Raw genomic sequence first — 27067 nt, forward strand, 5'->3', positions numbered from 1 at the left:
GTTTTCTCAAGGAAAAAAAATCCACAGCATTTAGAAGTGTATTTATATAGAGCTGAATGTTTTTAAAACACAGATTTGTATTAAGTGTATGAACACAGAGAACTGCAGAAATGAGAATATAAACCCATACATTGATTCAAGTGAGTTATATTGTGGTAGCACTCCATTGACTTGAAAGATACAGGATCAGGATCCTCTTCTTCCTTCTTAGTGGTTATAATGCACAGAATGATTTTTCAAGTTTACCAATTATTTTAATAAAAAAACAAAAATATGATTTACAACTTGTGAATACAAAATATTAGATAACAACAAGTCTTCCTCCCACAATCTTGTGAAATGTAAGATTTTGCTGGATCCCAGCTCTAGACTGCAAATTACTCGAAGCAGTGATCACATCTTCAGACTCTCTCTAAACTAAATTAAATAATAATAGTATTCGATGTCAATCTTAGGTTAATGGTTAATCTTGCAGCTTGGTTGCAGCAAAGGGGTGAGCAAACGGAGACAAGAACAGAAAGGTAGGCTGAAACTATGGCCTGGTCTACACTAGGAGTTTATGTCAAATTTAGCAGCGTTAATTCGATTTAACCGTGCACCCGTCCACACCAGGAAGCTAATTAGTTCGACCTAGAGGGCTCTTTAGTTCGAATTCTGTACTCCTCCCCGACGAGGGGAGTAGCGCTAAATTCAACATGGCTATGTCGAATTAGGCTATGTGTGGACGGAAATCGACCTTAGTAGCTCCGGGAGCTATCCCACAGTGCACCACTCTGTTGATGCTCTGGACAGCAGTCCGAGCTTGGATGTTCTGACCAGCCACACAGGAAATGCCCAGGGAAAATTTGACACGCTCCGGCGCCTTGTGGATGTTCTGCAGGACTGCAGGCAGGAGGACAGAGCACCCCTGCACTGTATCTGCAACCGCCCTCCCCTGCCACAAAGTCCCAAACCCCTCTCACCCAAAGTAACAAGGAGGAGGGGCGACAGGGGCCGTGAAAACTGTCACTGCACCCCTGCAGAATGCACAAATACAAGAAGGCTCTCATTCCCTAAATGTTGAGAAGTCCTTCCCTTCCTGGCTCACCGAAGCCCCAATCCCAGTTTCGTCCCCTAACTGTGTAGTTGATTATTAAAAGTAGTTTGCTGTTAATTACTATTTCCATCAAGTTTTTCTACAGAAGACTGTCTGTGAAGGGGGTGGGGAAAGGGGGTTGTTAATTGCATAGGACAGTCACCTTTACCAGGGTACAGACACGGGGGCAGGATCAGCAGCAGGTCACACACACAGTGCAGTCAGTAGGCACCCTGGTTGGTCTGGGAGGTGTTTTCCATGTTCTGTGTGGGTGGGGGGGTACGTGACTTTGTAGCGGGGGAGGGCGGTTACAGATCTTATGCAGCGGTCCTTGTCCTGGACCACAGAGCCACGCAGCAGGGGAATCTGTAACCGTCCTCCTCCGCAACAAGGTCACATAGCCCCCGCACACAGAGTCCCAAAAAGGAGGGATGGCAGGCTCCGTTGAAACAACCAGTCTGGCACTGCAGACTGCTCTAGGAGCAGGAGCCTATCATTCCTCGAGTGTAGAAGCGGTGTTAACATCACTGCACACCCTACTCACCACAATCTGCGTCCCTGTTTCAACCCTTTAACGCGAGTTCATTAATAAAGAAAACATTGTTAATTAACAATGTTCCATTAACTTTATTTTTAAATGTGTGTTGGAAGGGGGGAAACGTGGTGAACGGAGTATGTAACCGCAGAAGAAAGTCAACAGTAACTGAAGCAGGGGCAGGTTCAGCTTCTCTGTAAAGAAACTGAACAGTCACAGGTTACCCTGCTCCCTGAGGAACCTAGCTTTCAAAGCCTCCCGGATGCACAGCGCTTCCAATTGCATGGCTGTCTGGCTGAGTGTAATCAGCAGCCAGGCAATTTGCCTCAACCTCCCATCCCGCCATAAAGGTCTCCCCCTTGCTCTCACAGAGATTGTGGAGCACACAGCAAGCTGCAATAACAATGGGGATATTGGTTTCGCTGAGATCCGAGCGAGTAAGCTCCTCCATCTCCCCTTAAGATGTCCGAAAGCACGTTGAATGATGACAGTTACCCAAGACCACCCTCGACACATTTTTCCTCCCAGCATGCATTGTAGGGAAATCCCAGAATTCAAATGGGCAGCGGGGACTGCGGGAACTGTGGGATAGCTTCCCACAGTGCACCGCTTCCAATGTCAACGCTTGCCCCGTTAGTGTGGACTCACAAAGTCGAATTAGTGTCCTTAGTGTGGACACACAAATTCGACTTTGTAAGGTCGATTCCACAAATTCAAATTAAATTAAATCGAACTAATCTGGCAGTGTAGACATACCCTATGTTATACAGAGCCTTTAAGACATAGGCAAAGAGCTTAAATTTGATGCAGAAGCCAAGTGGAAGCCAGTAAAGAGGGTCTAGAGGGGCAGAAAAACTTGAGGACTTTTGGAAATGCATTTTAAACAGATTGAAGGGGAATGACGTAAGAAAGGAGGAAAGTAGCAGAGGCAAGAAATAACTGGGAGGAGGACAGGGTTTTTATAGAGTGGGTATGGAGAGCATAGGCAGATTTCAGGAGGTGTAAGAAAGGAAAAGATTTCACAATAGCTTCAATGTAGGAGGAGATAGAGGAGTTAGAAACACAATACCAATATGGTAAGCCTGAGAGACAATGAGTATAGTGAAAATGCCAAATGTGACAGAGACTGGAAAAGGAAAGGAATGCTCTGGAAAGGAGATGATGAGCTCAACTTTCCTCTAGATGATTCAATTTCAACCACACTCCAAAATATAACATGACCACGAAATATAAACATAGCCACACATCACAAAAATGAGTGTGCAAGTTTCAATGGAATCTCATGCTTTTTAAGCTATTTTGAGATCTCTCTCATACTTTCAAGTCAGGGCATATTTTCAGTCATACTATGTTATTGATATAAAACCATTGTCACATAAGATGTAGAATATATTTAGTTCAGATCCATTTTACTCTTACTTTCAGATATTGACAGGTAAGAAGTTGCATGCACATGAGAAAATCTGAAATAATTAAATGAGTACTCTGTCATAATATGAAGAGGTCTACATTAAAAAAAAAAAGACAATCTACAAGGAATAGGCTTTTCATTCTAATAAATGAACGTTTAGCTTCCTAGCCAGAGCCTGTACAATGTGATATGAACAAGAGTGTGCAACAGATGCAAGCCACAGATTGTATTAAGACAAAAAGCACAATATTTCCTCCCTTAAATTACATGCTGAAAATAAATATTGGTTGAAATACTGATTGCTTAGTTACAGTTTAATACTTAATCAGTGCTGATGAGAAAGAAGTGATTTTACAGTTTTAAAACATTCTTTGTTAAGGAATTCCATGCCAGTCACAATGACATACTAGTTATCTAAAATGATCAGGAAAAAAAAATTGTAGACTAGACACTGATGACAGTCCCTAAAAAGGATTACTTCTATGTTGGCAGTTACATCCCAGATTTATCTAGACCAATAAAACTCAATCAACTACAAACCAACACACTAACATCAAGTCTTCTGGAGAGACACACACATACGTACGTTAGATTTGAACCGTAACATTCTGTTACTGCAGAATGGAGCGAGAAAGGTGACAAGACAAAAGCCTTTGTGGCCGTGTGTGTGAGGTTCCACTAGAAAGATGGGCAGTTGCTAAACATTGCCCCCCAGGATGTTTCAAAGAAAAGAGGAACAAACCAGCTGAAAGATAAATTCATTAGCAACCAGCAGTGTGATAGCAAAACCTTGTCTCCAAAGGTTTTAAAGGCCACCAACAGATCTAATAAAAATCAGTCTAGAGATCTCACTTTGATACATAGCCAAGAGGTGATCAACCATTAATAACAAATACAGCCTCAGAGCATGTCTACACTATAAACTTAAGTCGACTGCAGTTAAGTCGACATCCAGCAGCTGCAGTAATTAAATCGGTAATGCGTTGTCCACAGCACACTCCTTGTATTGATGGAGCGCGTCCTCACTAGCAGCGCTTGCATCGATGCAGAAAGCAGTGAACCCTGGGTACCTATACCACAGTGCAACTCACTGCAGGGGGTTTTGGGAAGGGCTTGCAATGCCTCATGGGACAAACATTCTTGTAGGGGGGAGTGGGAACATGGCTTCGATGTCCCATGATGCAGTTTTCTCCCCCCCTCTCCTGATTTCAACTGCAACCCATAATATTTTGCACCTTTTTTCAAAAGGCTGGCATAGCCACATGTATGCCAGATCCTGAGAAACATGGACCCCACTCAGCATTATCAACACCACAGCACACACCTTGTCCTGCAGTATTTCCAGAGCTGAGAGAGGAGTCGCCACGCAGAACATTGCTATGTCCTTCAAGCTGGAATGAATGAATGAAACGAAACAATCCCTGGTTGCTGCTGGCAGTCACGCAGCAGCTGAACACATTGAAGTGACATTTCTGGTCCCAAGAAACAAGCACTGACTGGTTGGATCACATTGTTATGCAGTTCTAGGATGACAATCAGTGGCTGCAGAACTTTTGTAGGCACAAAGCCACTTTCCAGGAACTGTGTGCAGAACTCTCCCCAGCCCTGCAGTGCAGCGGCACTAAAATGAGACGTGCTCCCACAACGGAGAAGTGAGTAGTGATCGCTGTGTGGAAGTTTGCAACCCCAGACTGTTACCGGTCAGTGGGAATCAATTTGGAGTTGGTAAATCCACTGTGGGGGACTATTGTGATCCAAGTATGCAGGGCCATTAGTCGCCTTTTGCTAAGAAGCATTGTGACTCTGGGCATTGTGCAGGAGATACTGGATGGTTTTGCCACAATGGGGTTCCCTAACTGCAGTGGAGCAACAGATGGGACGCATATCCTTATCTTAACATCAGACCACTTTGCCAAAGAGTACATAAACAGAAAGGGGCACTTTTCAATGGTGTTGCAAGCACTGGTGGATCACCAGGGCCATTTTACTGATATCAGTGTTGTATGGTCAGGGAAGGTTCATAACACATGCATCTTTAAGAACACCAGTCTGTTCAGAGAGCTGCAAGCAGGGACTCTCTTTCTGGAATGCAAAATAATCATTGGTTACATTGAAATGCCAATAGTGGTCCTGGGAGACCCAGCCTAACCCTTACTCCCATGTCTCGTGAAGCCGTAAACCAGAAAGCTGGACAGCAGCAAAGATTGGTTCAACAGGCTCAAAAAGTGCAGAATGGTGGTGGAACATGCATTTGGCCATTTAAAGGGTCGCTGGTGCAGTTTGCTTACTAGGTTAGATCTCACTAAAAGCAATATCCCCATGGTTATAGCTGGCTACTGTGTGCCCCATAATATCTGAGAGGCAAAGGGACAGAAGTTTCCACAGGGGTGGGGCATGGAGGTGAATAGACTGCTAATTTTGAGCAGCCAGATACCAGGACTATAAGAGGAGCTCAGCACAGAGCACTGTGTCTCAGGGAGGCTTGGAAAACCAGTTTCAGTAATGACTCACAGTAACGTGCTTCTTGGTATTCTGCCTTCCCATAGTGTGAACCTTGCTGTGACTGCTGGATTTTAGTCTCCAGCACACCTCTCCATTGCCTCTGTTTCCCTGTTCCTGCCCAGCCCCCTTTACCCCCATTTTAAATTAATAAAAGATTATTTCATTTTCAAGACATGGACTTTTATTGAACAAACACACTGACACTTAAAGATCACAACTAGAATTTAATTTGGGACACATGATGAAATAAAATTGGGAGGGAAAAAACACATTCATCTTGTCTTTAAAAAGCACAGTGGCCTTACCTGTCACACATCATGTGTGCAGCTTTTATTATTAGGACCTTTCCATGGGGTTGAGAGGAAGGGATATTGCATTTTCCCACCTGGCCTCATGGAATGTTTGAGGGAGGGGAAATACAGCAATGTTGGAATGCCATTCTGCAGGGGGAGTCTAGCCTCAAGGCGCTTTTCCTGACGGTCAACCAGATGCCTCAACACATCTGTTCGTTCAGAATCCCCAGCATCTCCTGCTGCATGCCACGCTCACTCTCCTGGGCTGCTCTCCTGCTCGCAATGTCCATGCCCAGTTTTTCCACAGAGAGTAATCCTCCAGGATCTCTGCTCAGTGTCTATTGTCCCAGAGGCAGTCATAATCTCATTAAACATGTCATCACGCATTCTCTTTCACCTTTGTCTTATCTGGGAGAGCCTCTACACCAGTGTGGAGGAAGAGCTAAAAGCCACACTTTCAGCTGTAAGACATGGAAAGCACAAAGCAACCATTGTCAGTACAGACCCAGTGTCTAGTACAGAGTTGCTATATAAAAAATCACTTCCCTTATTTCATGGAAGTTTAAGGAAGAACATTTTATTTTACACAAGGTATTCACTGAACCAGTTTGCTGTCCCAGCCATGGTGAATATGGCCCCAGGACATGGGCGCTGGACCGTCAGCATCATTGGGTGGGTAACCTGTGGCAGGACCATAGGTGGGCAAGGGGCCATACCACCTCCCCTTTGTAACATGGATGTTGTCTGGAGATCAGGAACCAGCATTGACCCTCCCAAACTCTAAGCCTTGGCAGAGACTGTGCTGGGGTGGTGCTTGCAGTGGCAAGTGGGCACCACAAAATTTCCTTTCTCCTCCTCACCCTCCAGTACCCCTGCTGCTAGCCATTGCCCAAGGCTTGCAGTTACTAAGGTCAACCACTGACACTCAAACTACAGCCATGTTTTGGAAATCATGGGTGAAGGTGCAGAAAAATCACAATGGGTGGGCAGGAGCAAGAAAGCACAGGCACAACTGTTTGGCGGTCCGAGCAGCTGAAATGAAAACTACCACCATCTCCTCTAGGTGACCCTACCTGATATCACTCTCCTGAGGGTAACAGAGGTGGCAAGGGAACAAATACTGCAAGTGTCCAAGTGCAGACTGGATCCTTATGCTTCTATGCTGTGTACTGTCATGATGCCAGGTGAATTAATACTGGAGTGGTATGAGAAAGCATCCTACTGCAGTGGAAGAAATAAGACAGCCCTCCCCAGAAACTTTCTGCAATGGACTGCAGACTACCTCCATGAAAGTTTCCTGGAGATCTCTGTGGAAGATTCCCAGGCCATCCTTGTATACATAAACTGTCTTTTTCATGGAGCACCTTCTGCCTAGTTGGTGTGGTGACTGGGAAGCAGATAGTCACTCTACTTCACCTTATAATTTTAATTAAAAATAGAATGCAAGAACATTTGACCTCAAAATATTACTTGAAATTGTCTTTTAGTATGCCCACCACAGTTCCTTGATTGCTGTGTGCCCCTGGTGTAGCCCTTCAGCCCCACACCCTCTGGTGCTATCTGCTCATAGAGGTCTAAGTTTCTATGGCTGGATCAGAGCTGTTGCTGCGCAACCTCTTCTCCCCACAGACCAAGAAGATCCACCACCTCCTGTGTACTCCAGACTGGAGTGCATTTGGAGCGTAGAGCCACCATGATTAGCTGGGCAGGCTAGCTTTCCAAGCAAAAAAATGCAAAGGTCCCTGGTACTTTAACAGGGGAGGGGCTCTTTCCTGTGTACCTGGCTGCTGTGCAGTGGAATTGAAAATGTTTACGAGAGCCGTCACAGGAGAGCATTGTAGGACACTTCCTGGAGGACAGGTAGACATAAGCAACGCAGTGCCTCTATGTTGATCTAACATCGAATTAAGTGCTATGCCTCTCGCAGAGATGGAGTAATTAAGTCGACATAGCAGGTGAGTTATGTCAGTGGAAGGGACCTTGTAGTGTAGACCAGGGGCAGCAACCTCTGGCACACGGCTTGCCAGAGTAAGCACCCTGGTGGGCTGGGCCAGTTCGTTTACCTTCCCGCCGCCCCCATTGGCCTGGAACGGCAAACCCCGGCCAGTGGAAGCTCTGATCGGCGAAACCTGCCGATGCAGCAGGTAAACAAACTGACCCGGCCCGCCAGGGTGCCTGGCGAGCCGCGTGCCAAAGGTTGCCGACCCCGGTGTAGACACATTCATTATTAGGTTGACGTAACTGTGTTGTGTAGACCAGGCCTCAATTCCATACCCACATTGTAAACCAGATAGATATCAGAGACATCTGTGGAATTCAAGTGTTGCCAGAGCTGTCCAACACCACTTCCTCAACAAAATTCCCTACAAAAGGGATATTTGAGAAGGGACATTAATAATGGAAGGTCAAAAATGTCCAACACTGGTTCTTGAGCAAGGGCCTAACCATGTGCATAAAGTTTTGCCACCTACAGTGGTGTTAACAATAGCCATCAACAATGGGGCCCAAAGTCTCTCCACTGTCCTTAACTGGCCACAAAAAACACATAGGTCCAACTCGTAGGTGACTCATTATTGGTCTATAAGCAGAACTGGGTGAAAAAAAAAATCGACCGCAAAGATCGGTTATTTCTCATCTTCTGCTCTGACACTTACCATAGAAGCAAGCAGACTAGTCCAGATCAGTTCAGTTGTAACCATGAAACAATCTGACAACTCCTCACAGTTATAAACAGGAAGTGGTAACTGAGCTGCGGTAGTCTAGGTTAATCAGAGTACCCAAACTTCCAGATACTTATTGCATTAGCAGAAGCCTAGGAAACCAGTGCTGTGGCATACAGAGTTTAAGGAAAAAACAGTACATTCACTATGGTATATGGCCATGCTCACCGAGAATCTTCCAGCACTAGGGCTTCAGCTTTCTTCCTGCCACTTCCTGTCATATGCTTCTGTGAGCAATAGCAACAGGCGAAGAGGATGCAGCAGGGACAACTTCCAGAAGCCACACTGTCAATGATGGCAGAGTAAAAGATGGTGGTGTCCCTGCCAGTACTAGAACTACATTGTGCCTCTTGGTAAGTTGAATTAGAAGCCACCTGGGATAATGTGATGGTTGCAACAGAGGTCATAATTCCCTGCCTTAACATAACAGATGCATAATTTCATGGACAAATCAGTCAGCTAGATCAAGAGGCCTTGATCTCTCTAATACTAATCCTGACTTAACCCAAAGTTTGAAGTCATGTGAGTAGCAGGGTGACCTCTATATTACCAGATTTAGAGCTGGGCAGGAAATAGTTTTCCTGTCCCATGAAAATTTTCAATATCTCAAAAATTTCATTTGTCTTGAATCAGGACAAGTGTCAAAGTCTCAAAAGATCTCATAAACCAAAAATCTGGAAAAAATAAAAAAAAAGTTTGGGTCAACCAAAACATTTTGATAATTTCAAAATTTTTCATCTCAATTTCAGCCTTTTATCTTTTTTTAGTCTGACTTAACTAAAGCTTCAAAATGAAGGTTTTTCGAGTTAAAACAACAAAACTTTTCATTTAAATAATGTTAAAACAGACATTTCAAACATTAAAAAAAACAAAAAAAAACAAAAAAAAACCCCTATTTTCCAGTAAGTTTTCAAGCTGGGAGATTCATCAAAATGGATGCTGTTTTGCAAACAGTTTTGGTTTCACCAAATAGACTCGTTTGAGAGTATCCACTTAATAAGCAAGTAACAAATTTTCCCATTCTGGTTAGAACTGGTCAGGAATTGTTCAAACAACAGGGTTTTTCACTGAAAAATGTATCTTCAGGACTAGGCATCTCTTACACCTTAGATCAGTGGTCTCCAAAGTGGGGTGCACACACCCCAGGGGGTGCGCAAGATGATCCATTGGGGGGCGCGGCAGGAGGAGCGCCACCAGAGCAAAAGGGCAGCACGGCAGAAGGAGCGCTGCCGGGGCGAGGGAGGGCGGCCAGAGGAGGGAGGGAGCGAACGGGAAAGCTGCCCCCCCTCCACTCCCAGCCAGGCAGGGCCACCCGGAACGCTGGAGCTTCAGGGGCTGCAGGGCCCTGGGCTAAGGGGACCCCAGGACCCTGGCCTGCAGCTCTAAAGACCCTTTCAGAATGCGGCCCTGAGTCCTCCGGCCCGTGGAGAAGCAGGGGCAGCCACGCAGCCAGCGGCCAGAAAGAAGCAGCGCTTTCCCCTTCAAAGCCGGCTGGAGAGAAGTGGTGCCACTTCTGTCTGCTCACTGTGCGGCTGCCCCTGCTCCTCTTGAGTCCTCCAGCCCGTGCTCACAGGGCCACATTTCGAAAAGGGCTTTAGAGCTGCAGCCCCGAGCCCTGCAGCCCCTAAAGCCCCAGCGTTCTGGGTGGCCCTGCATGCCCCTGGGGGGGCGGCAGCTCCCAGAATCACGGATCCCAGAATCGCAGCCATGGGGGCAGTGCCACGCTGTGCAGAGCCATCTGCACACCCCCTGCACCAAATAGGAGCTGCCCCAACTAAGTGCTCTGCACCTCCTGCCTGCCCCATCCCTGAGCCTCCTCCTGCACCCCCCACCCTGAGCACCTTCCTGCACCCTAACTCCCTCCCAGACCCCGCACCGTACCCTGAGCACCCTCCCGCACCCTAACCCACTTTGAATCGCTGTATCACAAAGTGTTAAACCAAGATGTTCAGAAATAATGAAGCATATTCAATCACATTGCTCTCACTCAAAATTATTATTATTAATTTTTTTGTGAGAGCAAAAAGGTTTTTTGTACCGTTAATAAAATAATTTTTAAATTGTTTATTTCATCTTTATCTCATCCTGTTTTTTAATTTCTATTTTTGTGTATGTTTTATAATGTACATAATAGATTAGTATAGTAGTACATGTATATAATTTATACATAAATATACATATGTTGGGGGAGTGTGCTCAAAAATTTTTTTCTGATAGGGGTGCGTGATCAAAAAAGTTTGGAGACTGCTGCCTTAGATAAGGAGCAAAAAATGCGGCTATAACTCTATCTAGAATCATGTTTCAACAGATACCCAACTGGAGGCAAGCTGAGCCAACAAAGCAGCAGCAGACAGCTAGATAACTCTCAGTACAGCGCACAGTCCTCTTCCTCTCTGACTAAATCATCAGTGGTGAGTATCTTACTGGAGATGATCATCCCTCCATGCCATTTAACCCATGCTGCCAAAATGAGGCCAACAGCAAGATCACTGGGATAAATAATGGTTGACAACCTTTGCCTAATAAATCATCTGCTATCACCAAGTTACACCACATTAACAACAGGAATCAGAGAGTTCACTACTTTGGAAACCGTCATCTCCTACAGGCCATCTTTGGAACGTGGCCATTTTACTCTCAAGATGTTACAGTTGAGAAAAAAAGATTTTAAATTACAGAATGGCAAATGATAGCTCCCTGCACTCAGACAGAACAAGCAAATAATTAAAGTGACAGGAAAATGTCTTAGGAGTTAATAGCGCACTTATAGATAAAGCTGAAGAATGACCTGATCAATATGTAAATACTGGTCAAATGAAACATAAAAGCTTAGAAAAGTGACTTTCAGATTGTGACTCAGACACAAATTAGTGCTCTGACTCAAACTCTGCTCTTAAACTCTCTACATTGTCCTTGTATCATACTCTTTTCTCTGGTCTTCTAAACTAAACCCAAGAATAAAACAGAGGAAATAATTTTAACTCAAGATAACCTTGTTTAGGTCAGAACCACAACCCTCACTTCTTAAAAAAAATGCCATAATTCCTAGATCTGCATGAAGAAAGCCTGTTTCATCAGTTTCCATAAATCTCAACCTACAAAATTTCATTTGAAATTTGACAGAATTCTTACAGAACCTAAAAGGTGACACTGTTAACTTGAAGTTTTTTAAACTCAATACTAGCGAAAATGCCATTACAATGAAAAATTTCTTTAAAAAAAAAATTAAAACCATTTTTCCTGCTTCCCTGCTGATATTTAGAAGGGCTACACAGCAACATAATCAAACATGCTTGGGCCTATATAGCTTGTTCCACTTCTATTCTGTGGAAATGCTTGTCTGCTGCCATTTCAGCTTCGTCTTTGCTGCTATGGCGACAAGTAAAGATACTTCCTTACACTATGAAAAAGTATCTGAACTCCTCCAACTATAGTGCAAAGAGATGCTGTCGTGCTAATACAGAAAGTGAAAATGGCTACACAAAAGTGCTTTCAAACAAAGTAAACAAATGGAAAAATAAAGGGTTTAGAAGAAAACAAGGTTCAGTCCCAGCAATCTTTTGGCTTACTTATAAATGAATAGACAGTACACAATATTCAGATGGAAGTGTGATTTTCCAAGCTGACAGTGTAACTCCTAAAATTATGGAAATGTTTATAAGACGTTTCTCTGTAATACTCTGTAATACTCTTGCTGCGCATGTGCTTCGCTTTCATACAACTAATGTCCATTTAGAAGGGGAGAAAAAAAAAAGCAAAGTGTGTAACCACAGCTGAATGGCCAGTTTGCAGAATATAACCATCTAAATAATACATCTTATGAGTCCATTAACTAGATACATCCCATGCAATTTTTTCAGTGTCACAAATTGCAACCTTGAAAACAGAACAGAAATATTAAATGTTGTTATTGATCTGCAAATTCATTCATAACAGAAAAGCAGAAGTATGCAACACAGTACTTTATAGCATCTTTCATATAAAGGACACCTCTGAAGAGTTAAATAACAGAGTGAGACAGAGATTAAGGGATATAGCACTAAATATCCCATTTAAAGTGTGCAATGGACAGCAACACAATCCTTTCCAGGCCCGGGAATCACCAGATTTTAGAATACCTTGCTGTGATGAGGATAAGGAATTAGAGATGTATTTTCAGTGAGACAGCTCCCTCGTGGCTTTGTACAGCTCCCTCATTTCAAGTTAGCCCCTCCTGGTAGCATTGTCAAGGAAGTAGAAACAACTAAAGGATGCTAATACTTCCCATCCCCGGGACACCTTCCACCCAGTGCGTTCCCCAGCCCTTTGCCAACGTTAACTGAGCCACAAACCGCCCTGGGAGGCGGTGGTGATTGCTCCTAGGTAACAATCAGGGGACACTGAGCAAGGGGGTGGTAAGTGACATGCCCAAGGTCACCCAGTGAAAGTGGCAGAGCTGGGACTAGCCCCGAGGACCCGGCTCCCAGTCTCCTGCGCTCACCACTAGCCAAGGATCTCAAGAGCCGCCCGCCAGCAGCTGTACGGGTGTCCAACGCTGCTCCCCGCCCCCGCGTGGCAGCAGGCACCTGCCCCCTCAGCCTGCGGCTGCTCTGGCCCGCCAGCCCCGGGCGCTGTACTCACCGCGCCTCCGCCCGGGCCGGGCTAGTCCCCAGCCCTGGCGCTGGGCTGCGGCGCCGCTCCTGAGCTCCGCGGGGAAGGCGGGGCAGAGCCTGGCCGGGCCTCTCAGCGGGATCCGGGCGCCCCCAGGCATCGCCTCTCGCCGGCCCCCACCGCGCTCCCGCGGCCGCCCGCCTCCTTCCCCCAGAGTCACCGGCTGCAGCCGCAATGCAGCGGCGCCCGCCGCCCGCCCCCTCCCCCAGCCCTGCAGAGGGACAGGAGCCCGGCGAGCGGGTAAAGCCCGCGGCAGCCGCCAGCCCCGCCGCGGGGCGCCCCTCGACTCGCCCTCCCCCACGCAGGGGGCACTACACGGGGCCGGGCTGCCGCTGCTCACCCGCCCCGGAGCGTCACCCCCGGGGCCGCTGGGGCGGCGGTGGAGGATTTGCAGCCGGGCCCCAGGCTCCCCTCAACCCACCAGCGCAGGACGGGCAGGGGCCTCCCGGCGTTCAGCACCGTCACCGCTCGCTCGGGGCCAAGCTGCTGCTCGGGTGCCGCTGCCCGGCCGCCCCCGGCGTGCGTGGGAAAAGCCATCAGCCCGCGCCCGGCACCACGCTCCCCGCCTGCTCCTGCTGGCCCCCCTCACACCGCACGGCGCGCCCCGGGCTTCTCCGTCTGATACGAAATCGGGAAAGTGACTTACCGGTTATCCAGGATACCCGAGGCAGCACGTCCCGAGAGTAACTTGGAAGGAGAGGGCGCTTGCCGAAAGTGACCAATGCCTGTGCCTTGTTTGGGGTGGAGCCGAGAGAACATTTTCTCCCGCTGCTGGGCCAGCTGCCAAAATTAGGTCATCGTACCACCTTCCGATCTGCCTTTATTAGTCGAAACCCGAGATGGGAATAAAAAACAGAGGAATGGGGCGTTATTTTACAAGCTAATTTTGCGTTTTCTTGTCCTCATACTAATTAAAACAGACCCCTGGAAGGGTACATTAATTGCTATGAAGAGAACTGTAAATCGTCCAGCTATTTAGATGAAGAATTAAATGTACAGTTTATCTGGGAAAGATGGCAAACAAACCACGAGATTATTTCCAACGTCTGTCTTAAACCGTTCACTATCTTTTGGGTAAAAGTTGTAAAAGGGAATTAGCCAATAAAAGTACCCAGCTCTATTTCCTCGTAGCAAATGCTTCTAAAAACGAACTAATTAAAATTGTTTTCCATAATATAAGCAAATACAGTACTCACTGTAGCTGGGACTTTTGCTATTTAAATAATAATGTGGGGGTTTGATTCATGAATTACTTCAAATACTTTCAAGAGTGAAGAGAAGAAAGAGGATTCTTTACACAGTTGCCCCTCAGACATAGACTAACTGCAAAAGTAGGGCCCTGAATTTGCAAACACGAAGCCCCTGTCCAATGGACTGTTTCAGAGTCTTTTCTGAAGCAATCCTATCTTCTATGGTATGTGAAAGCTGCAAGTGAATGAACAGGTGTGCCTTGTCATTTTCAGCTTATTTATCTTTAGTACTCATGGAAACTCTAACAAGCTCAAAATGTTATTCAAGTTTGTATGGATATTTTATTTTCATTCCTTATAAGGTACACGTGCAAACTGTCATGCAGAATGTTCATCGTTTTATTAATTAATTACAAAAGAATATTGAACACTGTTGGGGAGCCGAATATTCAAGATGGTAACAAAGCCTTTTTCAATTAGTCTGTCCAGAATTTGTTTCATGTGGCAAAAAATGAATTATGATATGATAAGCTTTAATCAATCTTTCATAATATCACATTGATTGAGATGTCAAAAGCTTAGCATTGATGGCTATGATAGAATAACTGTGAGTTTGATTGGATGTCTGTCAATAATGAGATCAATCTACAGTGACACCAAGAATTTTGCAGAATACTGAACTATAAATTAGGAGGTAACACAATTATTATTTTATGAAGTGGAAAGTACAAAACATGGAGTTCACTATGAATTTACACAAAAGCAATCCAACTTTTTTTAGTCATTTTTAATTTTCATTATATTTCAAAGAGGCTTTGCTTTATGCTGAATGCTTGCAAGTACTAATCCACCAGTCAACATTAAACACTCTGAGCAAGGGCAGCTCTAGGAATTTCGCCACCCCAAGCACGGCGGCATGCCGCGGGGGGCGCTCTGGCAGTCGCCGGTCCCGTGGCTCTGGTGGACCTCCTGCAGACGTGCCTGCGGAGGGTCCGCTGGTCCCGCGGCTCCGGTGGAGCATCCGCAGGCACGCCTGCTGGAGGTCCACCGGAGCCGCCTGCTGCCCTCCCGGCAACAGGCAGAGCGCCCCCCCGCGGCATGCCGCCCCAAGCGCACGCTTAGCGCGCTGGGGTCTGGAGCCGGCCCTGACTCTGAGGTCTATAGACTCTCTTCACTTACCATTAACTGACAGACGTTACTGCAAAACTGTCTAAACCTGGGTATTCCAGTGATATTTGTAAAACATTGCTAATCTAAGAAATAATCAAAGTCCTTAGAAATTCTTTTGAATCTGTTCTCAGAATTTGGCATGCCTGAGCAATATGTCCTTGAAAACTTGCTTTATTTGAAACTATCTGTAGTGATTAATGTAGAAACAACACAATTGTGAGTGTGATAATCCCTATATCCAGGAATACATAGAAAAAAATAGAAAATTTAAAAACTAACACCTTTTAGATGGAAAATCATGAAATGAGTCATTATGAGTCAGAGAAATGATTACTTTTTTCATAAATGCATAGTACTCTCCCATTTCTTAATTAACGGGTAATAATGATATTGCTTGTTTGCACTTGGGACCTGGGTAGCAAAGATTTGCTGTTAGGCAAAAAAGCTCCATACTACCCACTAGCCTTCAAGACTAATTATTATATCTCTCAGCATCTGAAGATGTACAATAAAACCTTTCAAAAAGATATTTTATGCTAAGTCATTAGGAGGTTTGATCATTCCCCTCTATTCGGCATTGGTGAGGCCTCATCTGGAGTACTGTGTCCAGTTTTGGAGCCCACACTACAAGAAGGATGTGGAAAAATTAGAAAGAGTCCAGAGGAGGGCAACAAAAATGGTTAGGAGGCTGAAGCAAATGACTGATGAGGAGAGGCTGAGGGAACTGGGATTGTTTAGTTTGCAGAAGAGAAGAATGGCGGGAGGGATTTGATAGCTGCTTTCAACTACCTGAAAGAGGGTTCCAAAGAAGATGGATCTAGACTGTTCTCAGTGGTACCAAATGACAGAACAAGGAGTAATGGTCTCAAGTTGCAGTGGGGGAGGTTTAGGTTGGATATTAGGAAAAGCTTTACACTAGGAGGGTGGTGAAGCACTGGAATGGGTTACCTAGGGAGGTGGTGGAATCTCCTTCCTTAGAGGTTTCTAAGGTCAGGCTTGACGAAGCCCTGGCTGGGATGATTTAGTTGGTGTTGGTCCTGCTTTGAGCAGGGGGTTGGACTAGATGACCTCCTGAGGTCCCTTCCAACCCTAATCTTCTATGATTCTATGATTGTCAGGAGAGAGATGTACAGCTTCACCTCTGTAGCTAATCCTTTTAGAACAAGTTTAAAGCCTACTGATGAGGCAATATGGAGAGGTTTGCCTTGCCCTTACCTATGATGAGGTAATTGTTCTTTCTGCACTTTTCACATTTTCTTTTAAAATAAAGAAATGAGGATGTTATTAAATGAAAGTTGTTTTCAGTATTTTTAGCTCCACTTGAGATATGTTTCCCAATGCAACACCAAAATCTGTCAATTTGTGATTCAAAGGCTGAAACCATGACTGAGGTGACCACAAAGGAACAATTAATAGATCTGTTTGAAGGCACTTCCTAGCCAATTCGGCAATAGTTTTGGAACCAGAGGAATCCTTTTCCATGTACTAGAGATCCCTCTTCCATGCTTTTGCTTCAGAATGTCTAGAAAAATCTTTGTGATATTTGACTGTGAACACATCTACACTGAAAAGTCCACTCATTTGTCAGTTTCTCTAAGAGTTTGTCTACACTGCAATAAAACATCTGCAGCTGGCCCGAGTCAGCTGACGCAGACATACCTTACCGGACTTGTACCTGCTATAGAATTTTCTTTTCCTGGAACATGGAATATTAACAAATCAGTTTTTCTGATCTGTTGAAAATAGAATTTTTAGGAGCTGCATTTGAAAGGAAACAGAACTTGACCTCTCCTTTCTTGTTCAAATAAACTACTTCTGTTAATCTGATAAATCTGTATAGCTGACCCTATCATAACTAAAAGAATTGACTGAAAAACTCTCCAAATAGCCAATAACTATTCCATCCTGTTTATGTTCCAACTGGTTTGTTTGAGATATAAAGGCCTGATCTGGAAAATTGGCACTTCAGCCAACTTTTGAGTCATGTCTCAAAAAATATGAACAGGGGAAAGGAGATAACCTAATATTTTATATCTACCACTACTTCTAAATAGGCTGCTAAAGTCAGGTCACAAAACACTTTCAATTGATCTCTTTCTATGTCTCAAGAGCAAAGACTTAAGAAGTCTGTAAAGTTGCTTCAGCATAAGCTGGTAATAAAGCTGTCTAACAATGGATACATTCCAATGAATGATGATGATTAATCAGATTTGAATCCATTACTTCCCCTCATTCTTCCAAAATTGACTTTCACTTTATTTTTCAGTGCAAGTCTGTGCTTAAAGTTGATGGTACCGTAGCTCTCCATTATAAGCTTGATTTTTAAACCCAATCTCACCCTCAACTTCCCCCAAAGGAAACTGGTCTTCCTGGGATTTTGCATATCACATCTCATATTAGGGTATTTCACTGGAAATTTGGTAAAAACAAAAGTTTTAAAGTTGGGGCATTCTGAAACTTTACCTACATGTCATTTTAAAAAATTGTGCTAATGCTTGTTGTTCTCATTGTTGCTCCTGAATGGCTTGGCCTACACATTCCACATCTGTTCTCTTTTGTGGGCCTTGTTGAAGAAAAGTGCCTTTCTGAATTTTTGAGAGTTTAAATGTATGATGACTCATTTTAAAGTTACTATAAACTGTCTTCTCACATCAGCTGCTAAGCTGAGTCTCATCTGCTGGTGGGGTAGAGATCAGGGGAAAATGTACTGAGATGGAAAAATTGGGAAGCTATATGGAGAAGAGGCCATGGACTGGAAAGCACATGGAAGGGTAGCATGGAACTATGTTTTCAAACCTCAGAATGGGCATGGATAGTGGGAGATGGCATGACACTGTGGGGGCCTGAAAAGTGGATGAACAGAGCTGAAGGTATGTATGCATGGGAACTAATACAAACAATACTTTCAGGATCAGGGCTAGATTCACCCCTACATTTTCAAAAAGCTGATGCATGGGGATTTAACCAAATCTCCCTTCAGCAAAATACCCACAGAAGGTAAGGACTGCATGATTTGGCCTTATGAGACCTGTGCAGCTAAAACTATAAATGCCACTCAGAGAAATTAAGGATTCAATGGCTAGTGGGCACATGCCACCACTTCAGACAATATGGAGTTGGAAGATCGGGAAACATGAAAATACAAGACATGTTTATCAGTGTGCTATAACTCCTTTATGCCTGCAAAGCCAATTAGCAGATCAGGCCCCCGGGGAATTCCCTCAAAGTAGGGGATCTACATCACCCACACAGAGGGCATGTTGGGGGCTTTCCAAGGAGCATAAGGAAATGGCAGATAGTTGTTGCAACTCATCCTTGGCACCATAGACAGTCAAGCATGAGTTAGGGCAGCCGGTAGGCTGCTCTAGCCTAGACAGAGTGATGTCCTAAGCCTCATTGACCCAAGATAGAGAAGGTGCAATGGTGATGTAAAGCACACACTCAGTCCATGAACTGATTTCTGATCCAGTGCATGGATGAACTGAGCACATATGAACACATGTAAGGGAGTGTGGGACATTACCTACATATGTATTTAAAATATTAAATAGGGGTAGATTCTATTTTTGTATATGTTTTGGACAAACCTCGAACATATTGCAGAAACTTTTATGATATTTTTGCTTAAAAATTACTAGAGTTAATTATTCTACAAATTAATATGGATTAAACCAGTAATGTTTTATGGAAAATTATTTTTAAAACCTTTAGAAATAAATCCTTTCTACAGAATTTTTAGCTATCAGACACAATTCCTTATCATTGAATTCTAGTGGAACAATAGAAAAGTCATTCTACAGGATTTTTCCATAATGGCTATGTTCAGGGAGCAGGGAAAATGTGTGTTTCATCCAAATGTAAATCTATGTAGTAGTGCTTCACTTAAAAAAACAGAGTTAGTAGGTGTAACTCTGAGCAGAAGAGCTGTCCAGTCCTGGAGTGATCCTTCTAAAAAGCACTCTGCACTGAACTAAGTGCTCTTCTTTGACAAGTACATTATAGGAAAGTTAAAACTGGATCACTTAATGCACATCCCATATACACAAAACAAAAGGCATGCCAGCTTTAGCATTATAAAAAGTGATTTATGACCTCAACAACCTTTATCTCTTGCATATGGTCATTACAATAGCAGGAGCTGTAACCCCTGACTGGAAACTACTTTTATTAGTGGTAATCAAGCTCCTTAGCATTTTCATTAGCTTCTTTGTCAATTAGCATGTTTATATTGGAGTTAAATGAGAAAGGGCTGTTGAAACATCAAATCTTTTCCAAGGATAGTTTGGAGAGTAGAATAACTCCAGGGAGTTACCAATGCAAATTTAAAAGGTCAATTTCCATTCACAAAAAAATAAAATATACCTGAAAAGATGGAATTTTGAGAAGAAGCAGAACCAGATGCTTATTGTTCTCAATATCACTCAAGGAACACAGTGAGATCCTTATTTTAGAAAAACAGAACAATAAAATCTTTACTGGGCTAAAACTCATGCTGGCTGAAGGCAACCTGAATTTGATACAGAGCTCCACAGATCAGAGATGTGGATGACCCAGTTCATAAGGTAAGCCTAGAACTGCAGAAATCTTGGTCTGATTAGGAACAGCAGCGGAGTCCTAACAGCACCATTGCATATGCTATGGGAAGTCACTACTTTGCTACTAATAACAAGCACACAGTCACTCATATCTGCACTTCTAATTCCTGCAGTACACTGTTCCTTCTTTATTATGGCATTCTGGGAGTCTCTTATATGGCCGTATATAATCTGATCTATTGATTGTGTATTAATATTGATTATTTAAGAGTTCCCAACTAATGCTCTGAGGTTTGGTAGGATCTTTTCTCAAGATCAGGCCCTGTATTATTAGAATTACTGTACAACTGGAGATCCCAATGTGCAATTCTCAAACTTAGGAAAAACCTTCTGAATTTGCAATGGTTTTATTCACACAAGTAGTAAAGACACAAACACCCCAACCCAGCTAGGTAGATAGAGATAATACAGAATGTGCGTCTGAGCATCCATATACTCACACCATCCCTTGCAAAAGAACCCAAAGTACTACTCATTCTCCTCCTCATTACCACCACCAGTGGGTGTCATCCTCACTTCTCCCAAGAATTACATCTCCCCAGGCACACCTGCTGGGATACAGCTTTTACTTTTATAATGTGTTACCTGGATGTCACTATGTCTAAAGCATATTCATTAGGGGTTTCAACCTCTTTTCCTTATTTGCAGTTTCCCTAGTAATGTTGGGGTGCCCTTCTCCCAGAAGTTATTAGGCCTTTTATCTCAAGCTTATTAGCATATATGTCAATTAGTTACCATGACACTCTAGTGATCAGACATCTGCTAATATTCCTAACTTAAAATATCCAAGCTGGTCTAAACTAGCATCTTGTGGGTTACTTGTCAGCAATTTAATCATTACAACATTTTATCTTGTGATCTAGGATTACTCCTAGTTAGCTGCTTATGCTAAGGCTTTTGGGCCTTATGCCTTGTTTAGCTAAGTTATTGTCTTACAGGCCTTGCAGGCTTATTATATTCTTGCCTTAATCTAGCAAATATCTATACCTATAGGCTACATATGTGGAAGAAGACTGTGCTCTTGGAACATCTGTGGGTAAATGAAAGGTGTGGAGGAAAGATCCTTGGGTTTCCCTCTGCCCTTAACTACAGCCATACAACTCTACTGAGAGCACTCAAGTGGAATAAATATATATACACTCTATGCTACTACTATGAATAGTATAGGTTTTACATATACGACTTAAAAAAATCATATAGGGCATGATCCAACCTCATTAAAGTTAATGGAAGTCTTTCCACTGAGTTCAATGAGTATTTTATCAGACCCATATTGACTCATATAGCCACTTTCTTGTATTAGTCTATATACATATGTAATATACAAAAATGCCTTGGTATATGAAGCACAGATGCCCTTCCCATGTGGGCAGTGGGGTTTCACAGATGTGACTGAGTGCAGAATTTGGGCCCCTCAGTTTGCTGGCTTTGACTGCAGGAAACAGAACTGCTCCCTGAGACAGGGATCAGAGCTGGCATGCCAGTGAAACTTAAGGATATCCTTTTCCAGTAAACTTTCTATTGGCTCATACACTCTTTGTATTGTATTATTAATTTAGACATTTTAGCCAAGTAGGCATTATTTTGATCATGAATTCAATTATCCTCATTGTGAAGCAATATTGTAGGTCTGTATGGAACACTTTCCTTCATTCTTTTCCATAAATCATGGTACATAATGAGCAAACACAAACTCTCATTAATTTTCATAATATTTTAATATGTTTTTTGTAACATGCAGTGATCCCCTCTCCATTTTATCATTTTTTTAAATTGTGTCTGCCTACAGCTTCCAGATATGACCTGATCAATCAGTGACACTACATTAACAATACAGTAATACCATCTATGAGGGATTATTCTAGAAATATAGGTTTTTTGTGTACTACTGCTATTCTGATAGGGGTATGAGAATATTGCTGTGATAGTCTCTTCAAGTATTTTAAATGAGGATACTACGTTCTGTAAACAAATGGTGTTACACAAGACAAAGAAAGACAAATCATAAAACATACTGGCAGGTAGAGATGGTTTCAGGGCTATGCACAGAGCTATGTCTGTGTCTCCTAAAATCACTGTGCATGTCTATTCACGTGACTGGGTCTTCTAAAACCTTAAGGAAATTCCCTCTTCTGCCTACAGAAACGGTCAGTGAGTTACTGGAGCTTACTCAGCCAGAATTTAAATAGTTTTATTAAAGAAAAGGGGACAAGATGTGGCTAAAGCTCAACATCTAGGGAAAGAACAGATTTAGCCAAGAGGAAGGACAGGAGTGAGTAATGTGTATGAACTAAGGGGGCAGGCTACTGGTCTCTATTGTTTTATAGTGCTGAAGTTCTCTATGGAGCTTTAGATCTGAAAGCATTTCAGCAATCCCTGAAATATAGACTGGAGAAAAGGGCTCAAAAGAAATTAATCACTTTCCACAGGAACAGGCTACTAATATGCAGTTATATATCCAATCTTGTGCCTAGGCTATAGCATATTTTTACTCATAAAAGTGTTATTCTATCAATCAGTCGTTAGGTTACTCTATGGCTTAGGCTTTTGGTTCCAGTCAGAACCCAGCTCTTGCAATCTTTGTTCAAGCAAAACTAACTTCACTATGAGTTTTGCCTAGGTAAGGACTGTAGGATTTGGCTCATGGAGTGTAATATTTGTAGTAAAGAACATGGGGATATACATTTTCATTCAGCTCCTTTCTGTCAAATCAAAAATTACTGTAAAAACACCAGTACTCTAACTCAGACTGTGTCATCAATGGGATTACTCCTAAAGTAAGATACTACTCAATGAGTGTAAAGGTATCAGAATCTGATCCATTATCATGGTAAGAGAAATCATAATGGGCCCAAGTCCTATTCCACTGAAGCTAATGGCAAAATTTCCCTTCATTTCAATGTCAGCATGATTGCCTTAATGCCATCTTTGCTATATATTTAAATGTTAAAAAGTGAGGAAAGAAAAATGTTAAGGAGATCCTAGTAACATTTGTTCACATATATATAATAAAGGTTTAATGGTCTGACTAGTAATGGTCAGACCATTTTTATTACTAGTCAGACCATTAAACTTTTTTCAGTTTAAGATTTTTTACTTTAAATTCTTCTTTTTAAAAAAAAGAAAAAATACACTTGAAAAATCCAAAACTGTGGAATCAAGGACTCTACAGGTGTGTATTTTTCAGCTTTGTAGATTTCAAATTTGTCTGCTCTTTAAATGCAAAGAGATGGGATTTTTGATATAACCAACCTGTAAAACCACTGTAAAACCATGGGGACGTACGGCTTTAAGCTATATTTGTGGTCCCTTATTCTCTACTGGCTCAATCCTATACCAATCTCCCAGCCCAAATTAGAGCTGCCTGAAAGCTACTCTACACTGTTGTAAGGTGAATTTCAGAAGCTGGGGATTGCTAGAATTTAGGGGTGTCTTAGTTAGTCTCTTTTTTTTTCTGGCCACACACTCTACACCACTGGGGGATTCCCATATACAGGGGGAATATTCCACTGGCTGGATCTGTTGGCTTTAGAGCAGAGTTGTGCTGGCACAAACACATTCTGGTGGATTAGAGCAGCAGTTCTCAACCAGGGGAGTCCTCAAGCAGGGTCAGCATTAGACTCACTGAGGCCCAGGGCAGAAAGTTGAAGCCCCTCTGCACTGAGCCCCACCACCCAGAGCTGAAGCCAAGCCAGAGCAGCTTAGCTTCACGGGTCCCCTTGTGGTGTGGGGCCCCAGGCAACTGCCTTGACTGATACACTCTAATGCCAGCCCTGGCTTTTATATGCAGAAAAATAGTTGTTGTGGCCCAGTGAGCCACAGAGTTTTTATAGCATGTTGGGCGGGCCTCAGAAAGAAAAAGGTTGAGAACCTCAAATTAAAGAATCTGGCCCAAGGTTCTTAGATACGATACTATGCAGTTATGCCATGTTAAATATGAAACAGGAGTGCCAAAGGCAATTGTACATTTAAAACTTCATTTTTAAAAAAACAGCTTTGGCTGGAGACTAAGCACTAAAAGTTATGGTCTAAAAGTTATGAATGAGTGATAAATTGGTTCTAATAAAAGCAATCTTTAACTTTAACTATAGTGCTTTGCCTGCTACATTGTAATAATTCTTTGCTCTTATTATGGTTTCCATCAGAATATATGAAAGTGTTCTACATGTTATTAACTCTCACATCACCCTGATGAAGTAGGTATAATCCCTATATGGGTAAACAGGCACAGGGAAAGGTTAAACAATTTGCCCAAGAAAGTAAGGGGCAGAACTAGGAATAGAAACTATGAATCTTGTCTCCAAATTCCCTGCTTTAAACACCATTACATTCTCTCCCACGTGCAAGACATTTTCAGAAGTGATGATTAACATTTTGCCAATATAATACAATTGTCCTAACAGTTTCCCTTGGGAACGTATAAGGAAGGCTATAGTGTTAAGTAACATTTTTACTTAGAAGGCCAAGCCTTATTGAAAAATCAGTGTGATGTGGGCTCTCTAGTACCTAGGCCATTTTCAAAAATGGGATTTATATGCTTTTGAAAATGTTACCCCTCTAGGCAGTGCTTTGAAGTGGCCTAAATTGTCCCTAAAACTGTCTGGCCTATTCAAATAATTTGCATGGTTTTTTTAACCAAGTCATGAGAAATGTTTCACAAAGCCCCTGGTGGCACTAATGAGGCTATTGCTCTTCTTGCTGAGTTGTCATTTTTCCTAATTATCATTTATATTGGGTCCTGCTACTTCTGATATTAAGATTGCCATATATACACTTTAATTGTTAGGCAGCATTATGCAATGCTCATTCATAAGGGAATTGATTGTCTGGGCTCCCAGACTTCCCTGAAGCCTTGAAATGTTGACTGATGCCTTTAAGATGGGCCCTGCTTGATGCTCATTACCAGGGGATGAGTTAGCTGTCCACAAAACCTTTCATTTGTACTTGCAAATGGCCACTGTTTGTGCAAAATGGGTAACTGAGCACCTAATTAGTGAACACCTGACTGCACACACAATTAGCCAATTTGCAAAAGCAGATGCTATCTCTACACTGACTGTGATGGTGTGATTCCTCCAATCGTCACACCGGAAAATAGTTGACACCTTGTCAAAACACTCTAATATAGGGCATCCTGGCCATAAGAACCTGAATAATCTAGTAGTGCCAGCAGCTCTTTAAACCTCCAAAAGCAGACTAGGGCGAGGCCTCATCATCCCCTTCCTCACAGGCACAGTACATCTGGGGCAAAGCATTTGCTCAGCCCCTCTCTTCATATTATGCCTTGGATCAATGGAAGGTCAATCGATTTAAATAAACAGTTTTAAGAAATGGCTGTGCCAAGAACCATTCCAACTACCTCTGGGCTCTATGATACTGCTACAATAAAGCCTATAGTTAAATTCTGTCATGTCCATTTCTTAAGAGTGGTTATTGAAATCTATAAGCCTCCTAATTAATTTAACCCTGAATAAAGGTGGATTGCATTTTTTTAAACCCCTTCTTTTTCTACAAAGGAAGTTTGCTGACTAGATCCTTCTACTACTCAATCCAATCACATTCACTATTTTGATAGGTTTAGTCACCAGTTGTCCTTTTACAGGGTAATCGATTTCATTATCCCTAAACAACTGAACAAAAAACTTACAGCAAAGAATTGGTTAAATCCTAAAGGATTTCATTATCCCACAGAATTGCTCTGTTTATTTATCTTAGCTGCATCTAATAGTGACATGCCAGCCTGAAGATTCAGATTTGGGGATGGGCGGGGAGGTGGTGAGAAGGGGGAAATAAAAAATTAAAATGCAGTGTTACAAAAAAAATCAAAGTTCATTAGTGTAAGCTGTGATTTCTACATGAATGCAGGCTTTTCATTCCACTCAATTCAAGAGGAAATATTTAATAATTCTGTTCTATGACTTTGTCTATGTCAGTGCTCACTGTGCTAAGATATGTGGAAAGAGAATGAAACCTGCAGAATCTTGCATATAATATTTAGAGAAACCATTTTGGGCCTGTTCCCTGAAAAGAAAACAAACAAAAAACACTTTATTCATAGCAAAGGAATAAAATATAGGACAAATATCTTAGAATGTGGCAATAGAAAGGACAAGCAAAAATCTAATGAATTTAGTTAGAGTAAAGTTGACCAGAATGCAAAATTCTGTTAGACATTTAAAACAAACAATACATTAAAAATACAGCCACAATTTCAAAGTTGTGTGATTAGCTCTAGGGACTTAAATTTGAAGGCTTTGGACTATTGCAAAAGGCATAAGCCTGGTCTCAGACACACATCACCAAAAATAATCATAATTTGTGTCTTTGGATGTTGTTGGTTTTTTTTCACAGAAGCTTATAAACTAAAAGTGTTGCAGAGGATTTTGATGTTCAAAAAAGAATGTTAGAGTAGATACATAGGTCTTTCAGATTCTTAAAATGGGACATCAGTTGACCAAAACATTGATATGAACTCAAAGGCCCAAACAAACATATCAGGAATAAATGTAAGTAAACAAATGGCATGTTTAGTTAGTCTGGAGATCTCTACAGATCTGATCGCCTGTGGTTGTGGAGACAGACAGGCTGGTCTTGCTAGAGAATCAAGTTTTTTTTTTTCTAAAAAGGGTATGTGATGGTCATATTAGAGGTGATGTCCAACATGAATCACTACCATCAGAGAATGGCTGTAAGCCCTTCACCCTCCACATCCCTTTCTTCTGGTTGTATTATTTGGAGCAGAGGAACTCCTTCACCCAGCTACTCTTGCCTTGAGGGATTTTTTGTTTTGTGAGTCATAATGAGAGGGATTCTTTGGGCCTTAAAGTCCTTTTCTTCCTCATGTCTAATCTCTGAAATGAATGTTGAATCTAGGCAATCCTTGTATATTCAAGGCACATCTGACTGTTAGCCATCCAGCAAAAGTC

The 27067-nt window shown here is 42.7% G+C and overlaps 1 protein-coding gene across 11 annotated transcripts in view; it reads right to left on the reverse strand.

The window, feature by feature from the left end:
* Window positions 1–27067, reverse strand: part of THSD7A (thrombospondin type 1 domain containing 7A) — a 556843-nt gene that overhangs the window by 510808 nt on the left and 18968 nt on the right. For 7 of the 11 annotated variants that reach the window (XM_039524530.1, XM_039524529.1, XM_039524540.1 and 4 more), the window contains exon 3: window positions 13833–14004. The gene's annotated coding sequence lies outside the window, so the exon portion shown is untranslated. Of the gene's footprint in view, window positions 1–13156; window positions 13302–13607; window positions 13791–13832; window positions 14005–14382; window positions 14552–20581; window positions 20674–27067 lie in introns of those variants that run through there. The other 4 variants (XM_039524527.1, XM_039524531.1, XM_039524536.1 and 1 more) reach the window with 4 other exon arrangements.

The sequence above is a fragment of the Mauremys reevesii genome, linkage group 2 (assembly GCF_016161935.1).
Source record: "Mauremys reevesii isolate NIE-2019 linkage group 2, ASM1616193v1, whole genome shotgun sequence".
In the NCBI taxonomy this organism is placed as follows: domain Eukaryota; kingdom Metazoa; phylum Chordata; order Testudines; family Geoemydidae; genus Mauremys; species Mauremys reevesii.